At 38.7% G+C, this 7,500-nt stretch overlaps 1 protein-coding gene across 5 annotated transcripts in view; it reads right to left on the bottom strand.

Moving 5' to 3' along the window:
• LOC136846600 (uncharacterized) overlaps positions 1-7,500 on the bottom strand; it is a 729,131-nt gene that overhangs the window by 302,458 nt on the left and 419,173 nt on the right. The window lies entirely within an intron of this gene.

The following is a 7,500-nucleotide window of genomic DNA, read 5'->3' as shown; positions in this document are numbered from 1 at the left end:
CTGGAGGAACTGCGTGAATCATACGGGAAACAAAGTCGTAATTTCCTGAAAGCTTTCATTCTGGTTAGTTTTAGTTTTCTGTAAAAGAAAACTACCGAGATGGCTATTTGTCTGTCCGTCCGCATTCAGATCTTAAAAACTACTGAGGCTAGAGGACTGCAAATTGGTATGTTGATCATCCACCCTTCAATCATCAAACATACCAAATTGCAGCCCTCTAGCCTCAGTAGTTTTTTTTTTATTCAAGGTTAAAGTTAGCCATGATCGTGCGTCTGGCACCGCTACAGGCGCCAGCCGCCGACGTATCTTCATCTGACCGCGTCTGGGGAGCAACTGAGCGCTGCACGGTCGTGGCTGAGAGTTTCATACTGCAGTACATCGAGAGTTTCATACAGCATTATACGCTGTACAGAAAACTCGATTGTGCCGAAGAAACTTCGACGCATTTTTTTTTTTTTTTTTTTTTTTTTGGTATCAACCTTCCAGACCATAATATGCTCATCTCCAAGATGTTAGTCAAACTAAGGTACACTGAACAAGCACGGATCCCCGAGGTCTTGACCACCCCTTGGCTAGTTAAATACAACGATCCAAAACCATGAGATGAACGGCATCTTACTTGTCGCTGGCTGCCGTTTTTAGATGTCCCGTCTAGTTGGTCATCTCTTATGCCGTCCTTGCCTCGCTCGAATTCAATAGGCCACTTCTAAATGTTGGAGTAGGAAGGGGGAGTCCTCACCAAAGGGTCGGCCACATTTTCATGGATTTCTATGATAAATGTCCCTTTCTTCTGGGGTTACGCAACCACAGCACAGCCCCCCTTTCTTCTGGTGTTACGTAGCCGCAGCACAGCCCCCTATCTTCTGGTGTTACGTAACCAGAGCACAGCCTCCCTTTCTTCTGGTGTTACGTAGCCGCAGCACAGCCCCCCTATCTTCTGGTGTTACGTAACCAGAGCACAGTCCCCCCTTTCTTCTGGTGTTACGTAGCCACAGCACAGCCCTCCTTTCTTCTGGTGTTACGTAACCACAGTACAGCCCCCTTTCTTCTGGTGTTACGTAGCCGCAGCACAGCTCCCTTTCTTCTGGTGTTACGTAACCAGAGCACAGCCCCCTTTCTTCTGGTGTTACGTAACCACAGCACAGCCCCCTTTCTTCTGGGGTTACGTAACCACAGCACAGCCCCCCTTTCTTCTGGTGTTACGTAGCCACAGCACAGCCCCCTTTCTTCTGGGGTTACGTAACCACAGCACAGCCCATTTTCTTCTGGTGTTACGTAGCCACAGCACAGCCCCATTTCTTCTGGGGTTACGTAACCACAGCACAGCCCATTTTCTTCTGGTGTTACGTAGCCATAGCACAGCCCCATTTCTTCTGGTGTTACGTAGCCACAGCACAGCCCCCTTTCTTCTGGGGTTACGTAACCACAGCACAGCCCATTTTCTTCTGGTGTTACGTAGCCACAGCACAGCCCCATTTCTTCTGGTGTGTGTGTGTTTTCTATTTGGGGCCCCCCTCATTTCGAGATTGTGATTGCACCCAGTGGCTTGTTAGAGACCTCACCTGAAATCTTACGAAGGCAAACAGCCGTTTTCTCGAGTGTAAGTAGCTGAAGGATGCAGTCACTCACTCCAAGAAATTTCATTTACTGCTCTCCTTTCCAGAGAGGCTGGGGAATTTTGAATTACACTTTAAAAACGTTCCTTGTTCGTTTACACAAGCAATGAATATAAGACAAATCTCTTGTCAAGGCATTAGATAAAAAGATTAAACGAAGGTAAGCGACTGAAACATTACCATATTAGAACAAGTTACCACGAAGAAAAATTGACTAGATTACAAATGTCATCTTTTTCTCTCTTTACAAGACTGGATTTTAATATTATGTGAGATGACACAAAGTTACCTCCAAGACATTGAAGACACACACACACACACACACACACACACACACACACACACACACACACACACACACACACACACACACACATATATATATATATATATATATATATATATATATATATATATATATATGTGTGTGTGTGTGTGTGTGTCTATGTGTGTATATACACTATGACATCCTGCAAATGACTACAGTAACTTTTAACAACGATTTGCAAGACATCAGGCATCTTCCAAATTAAACCAGAGTGGTAAACTCTACGGGAGTCTAAAATACATTTTCAATTACCTGGGAAAACTAAGAAATTACATTTTTGTTTTCAGGATTTCTTATTGCAATTACTACAATACTATACTAAGGGGACAAAATTTAGTGACCATTAGTTAAATCTCTCTCTCTCTCTCTCTCTCTCTATATATATATATATATATATATGTATATATACACATACATATTTATAGATAGATAGGCAGACAGATAGATCTAATAGGGTTTTCTTCACGACTTTACATAATGCGACGACAAGTAAATCAACAATTAACAAAAGCTCCCCCTACCGAGAGAGGGTGCGGCAAATACCCCTTCCACATTGGGAACCATTGCTAGTTCTTTTTTTCAGGTGACAAGCAACCCACCGCGACCATTTTCCTTTAACCCGTGTTCAATAATCACAGCCATCGAAAACATGATGGAATACCTGACAAGAACATGTCTCCACCTCCTTTAGCCAATGGAGAACCTCCTCGGCACGACACGGCCGGGTCTTAATCTTGAAGGGTTGCGACCATCAAAATTGGTAAAAAAAATAAATGAATAAAAATAAAACAAATAAATAAATAAACAAATACATAAATAAATAAAAAAGTGCAAAATTAGTTGACTGCTGTTCACCGTTCGACACGACACCAGAAGAGTCCACAACATGACCTACAGTGATATTATTATTATTATTATTAATGAATATACGTTCGTATGGGTCAGCAGACAAGGCCAAGAACTTGCAAAGCACAGAAACCAAAATTAATATACCAGGAAATGAAAGGAAAAAACAAAAAATAAAGAAGAATGGAGTAGATCGAAATAAATTGATAAAACAATAGATAACTTTTCATACTTGTATAACTAATAACAAATTATATATATATATATATATATATATATATATATATATATATATATATATATATATATATATATATATATATATATATATATATATATATATATATATATATACATATAATGTGAAAAATTGAATACATGTGACAAATAACTGGTAAATTTATTGATACAGACATCAAGACAGTTAATCTGCCCATACCAAACCAAAGAAAAATGACGTTAATAAGCCTCATGTAACCCGAAAATAGACAGAACAATCAAAGCACGAAATATTAAAAAAATATTCCACATTACTTCAGGAAGGAACTTCCTTCCATATTAAAGGAAATTATAAAATCTTTACTGGCTGTTCCAGTCCCGAGGGCCACACTATGTGATCTACTCCTGTTTTGCACCTTGAAAATTCGCGTGGCGCCAGAAAAGTGCCGAATGCATGAAAAAGTGACTTGAATGTGGCTATAGCTCTGAGTAGCTGTGATTCGGCATCCTTTGCGTTTTGGTACAAAAGCAACGGCATTTCTTCTTTAGCTGTTGTGATTTATATTACGACTGTGTTTGAGTTTCGAGGTTTCAGGGCTGCCGTTACGTCAGGGATGCTCGTCGCATCTTATTCTACTTAACACACATTAGCACCCCTCTGAAATTATACAAAGGCCAATATGAGGAAGTGGGCCTCCAGTTCAAAAACCTTTGTTGATTTCAAACATTTTTTACATAACGGAAGGTAAAGTCCTTGTAGTTTCTCAATGTTCAAAGCAACTGCCCGTATTTGTGTCACGTACTCTCACTGTCCAATAATATATCAACAGCCTAAATCCTCGCTATTTTAAAGAGATTTTCAACATAACCCAACCATCACGGGTAGGACATATTTCCTGCTGCATTGTTTACCATTTTTTCGGCCACATTTGTTAATTCACAGCTGTTAGGGAATCTTGATTTTCACAGCTCTTCGCCTTCTTTATCTCCTCCTCCTGCCTTGGACATATTTTTAAAGGTACATATTTTTAAAGGTACGTGTACAGAAGTTGCGTCATTTCTTTAAACTCTGACATAGCTCTTCTTTATTGCCACTATTTTGGCATTTGTCTTCCGTCGCACATTTTTGAGTCACAATATTTATGTACATATATTTTTTACCCTTGACTAATTAGGACTGCCGTTGTTTTCAGATGGTTAAAGAACTAAAATTTGTTTGTCTCAGTCTGCCTGTTCTACTGCATTCCCCTTAATACTATTCGCTTTGATGATGCACAAAAATTCCGGGAACCTAAGCGCTGACCACCTTCGAAAGCATACCATCAGTGATCAGAATGACTGAATTTCCTTTAAAAACATGGTCTCCTTCCTGTCAACTTAGTCGTGGTATGGGTCGCAAAACATGGTCTCCTCCTTGTCAACTTAGTCCCTGGTAGGGGTCGCTGTTTTTAATAAACCTTTTTTCCAGGTGTTTATAACACTCACTGAACGGCTCGTTTCTTAAACTGTTTTGGCAGATGTTTTAAGGCTCCAAACCTCCCTATTTATCCGGATTTAGGAAAGCTTTAAAAATAGAGTAATGGGTCAGTATATTTTTCTATATTAAAGTACTTTTCGAGTTCCCTTATTTCCTTACATATTAATTCTTGAATACTGATAATGCTTTGTGCCAAACTGCTAACAATTTAGTTCATGCGCCATTATACGTCTGACTTAATCTATACCAACCAACCAAGGTATAAGTCTGACTTAATCTATACCAACCAACCAAGGTATAAGTCTGACTTAATCTATACCAACCAACCGAGGTATAAGTCTGGCTTAATCTATACCAACCAACCGAGGTATAAGTCTGACTTAATCTATACCAACCAACCAAGGTATAAGTCTGGCTTAATCTATACCAACCAACCAAGGTATAAGTCTGACTTAATCTATACCAACCAACCGAGGTATAAGTCTGGCTTAATCTATACCAACCAACCGAGGTATAAGTTTGACTTAATCTATACCAACCAACCAAGGTATAAGTTTGACTTAATCTATACCAACCAACAAAGGTATAAGTCTGACTTAATCTATAACAACCAACCAAGGTATAAGCCTGGCTTAATCCCTATCAACCAACCAAGGTATAAGTCTGACTTAATCTATACCAACCAACCAAGGTATAAGTCTGACTTACTCTATACCAACCAACCAAGGTATAAGTCTGACTTAATCTATACCAACCAACCAAGGTCTAAGTTTGACTTAATCTATACCAACCAACCAAGGTATAAGTCTGACTTACTCTATACTAACCAACCAAGGTATAAGTCTGACTTAATCTATACCAACCAACCAAGGTATAAGTCTGACTTAATCTATACCAACCAACCAAGGTATAAGTCTGACTTAATCTATACCAACCAAACGAGGTATAAGTCTGGCTTAATCCCTATCAACCAACCGAGGTATAAGTGACTTAATCTATACCAACCAATGAAGGACTTAATCTATACCAACCAATGAAGGTATAAGTCTGACTTAATCTATACCAACCAACCGAGGTATAAGTCTGACTTAATCTATACCAACCAAACGAGGTATAAGTCTGGCTTAATCCCTATTAACCAACAGAGGTATAAGTCTGACTTAATCTATACCAACCAACCAAGGTATAAGTCTGACTTAATCTATACCAACCAACCGAGGTACAAGTCTGACTTAATCCCTATCAACCAACCAAGGTATAAGTCTGACTTAATCTCTATCAACGAACCGCGGTATGTTTGACTTATACGTCTGCATAAAATGTCACTTGGGAAGACCAACAACTTTCCCAGAGCCGAAGGAAAAGAAGAAGAAAATCAGAAGAGGAAAAATAGTAAGGAATAAGTGCTACAGAAAGTGGCAGTTTTTAATCCGTTCCCGAAATACAAATCAAAAGGAACCAGAAAGTGGAAATTTCACAGAGTAACAAGACTAGATTTTTTCGTGAGTTTTCGCACTTCAAGAACCGGACTGTTAGAGAACTTGAGAACATTTTTGTAATGTGTTTATATGATAATGGATGAATGACACCACAAGTGCCCAGAAGAACTACTGTACGTGAGAGAGAGAGAGAGAGAGAGAGAGAGAGAGAGAGAGAGAGAGAGAGAGAGAGAGAGGAGAATTCAACGTTACTCAATCGAGGTCTTGCGTAATCACACAATAAAAAAACTAAGAAAAAAAGGAAATAAGAATAATTTACAGAGAACAAAGAACCTTCCACGCAACGAGAAACCATCCCTTTGTAGTTAGACACAACATTATCTTCAAATTAACATTTTTTTTTTCTCCCCCGAATGTTTTAAACAGGACAGAGGAATGCTACTGTTTGGTCGCCCGGTCGAATCTCTTAATAATAAGAAAGTGACTCACTCGACCGCTGCCTTATTCGTGAGAATAAACATTCGGGGTGATTCAACCACACACGGCACACAAGAAAAAAAATTCGCAGTGAAACTCCTCAAAGAGAAAGAGTTTTAATGATCTTTATTATTATTTTAATTATTCACATACATTACTGTCATTATATTTATTATAACCGATGTTATGGTGCATACGGAAAAGTCTTTCTTTTCGGAGATATCAAAATCACTTATAAAAGTACCTGGCTGCACTTCAGCATGAATAATAATAATAGTAATAATATATATATATATATATATATATATATATATATATATATATATATATATATATATATACATACAGGACAGTCAAAATCAAGCTATCTCCACCATGACTGCTTATTACTCTTTATACACCTGGTTATAATCTTGAAGTATACTCATGTGACTTCTTTTATACTCGCAAATGTCACTTAATATCGCTTTCATTTTACCTTGGGAATAACTTGCACACAAGGAAAAGTATAACTGATGATCCAGCAAATTTTCGAACCTGTGCTTTTTGGTTTACCTGTGGTGACATCACAGGTATAACAGGCAATGTTTACAGGTAATATTTACCATTTATGTATAAACCTAACCATTCCCAAATACCTCAGGGGTCGCTCTAGCCACCATCCAGCCTTTCTTAATGGAGACCATATGGTCCCCTTGGGTGGCCAGGCACATATTGAAAGAGGCCTCAAATTGAGAACTACGAGGTCATAAGAATTTACGGGGGAAAAACCCAAAAGATGACTTTCCCTCAATACCTTTGGATGAGGCAAAGACTTTCATCCGCAAAATTCTGGAAGAGGACTGACGTCGTCACGAGTGGGGACTTCCAAACGACACTGTCTCATTTGGAGCCTAATATGAAGCATGCAGAACGGGCACTAAATTATCACATTAATCCTGATATTAAATTTAATTGTATTTTTCATTGTAAGCAGTTTGCAAAAATGTTGAAGTTTTCTTGGTGTTCAGTAATATACAAATTTCTGTTGCTCTGTTGCAGTTGTATCACTTTTCGACAAAGGGCCCTGGGATCTGAAAAGAGCTTCCTTAGGGGTCC

The sequence above is a fragment of the Macrobrachium rosenbergii genome, chromosome 15, assembly GCF_040412425.1.
Source record: "Macrobrachium rosenbergii isolate ZJJX-2024 chromosome 15, ASM4041242v1, whole genome shotgun sequence".
NCBI classification, from domain to species: domain Eukaryota; kingdom Metazoa; phylum Arthropoda; class Malacostraca; order Decapoda; family Palaemonidae; genus Macrobrachium; species Macrobrachium rosenbergii.
The sequence above is the reverse complement of the archived record's forward strand: the minus strand, read 5'-3'. Positions and strand labels throughout refer to the sequence as shown.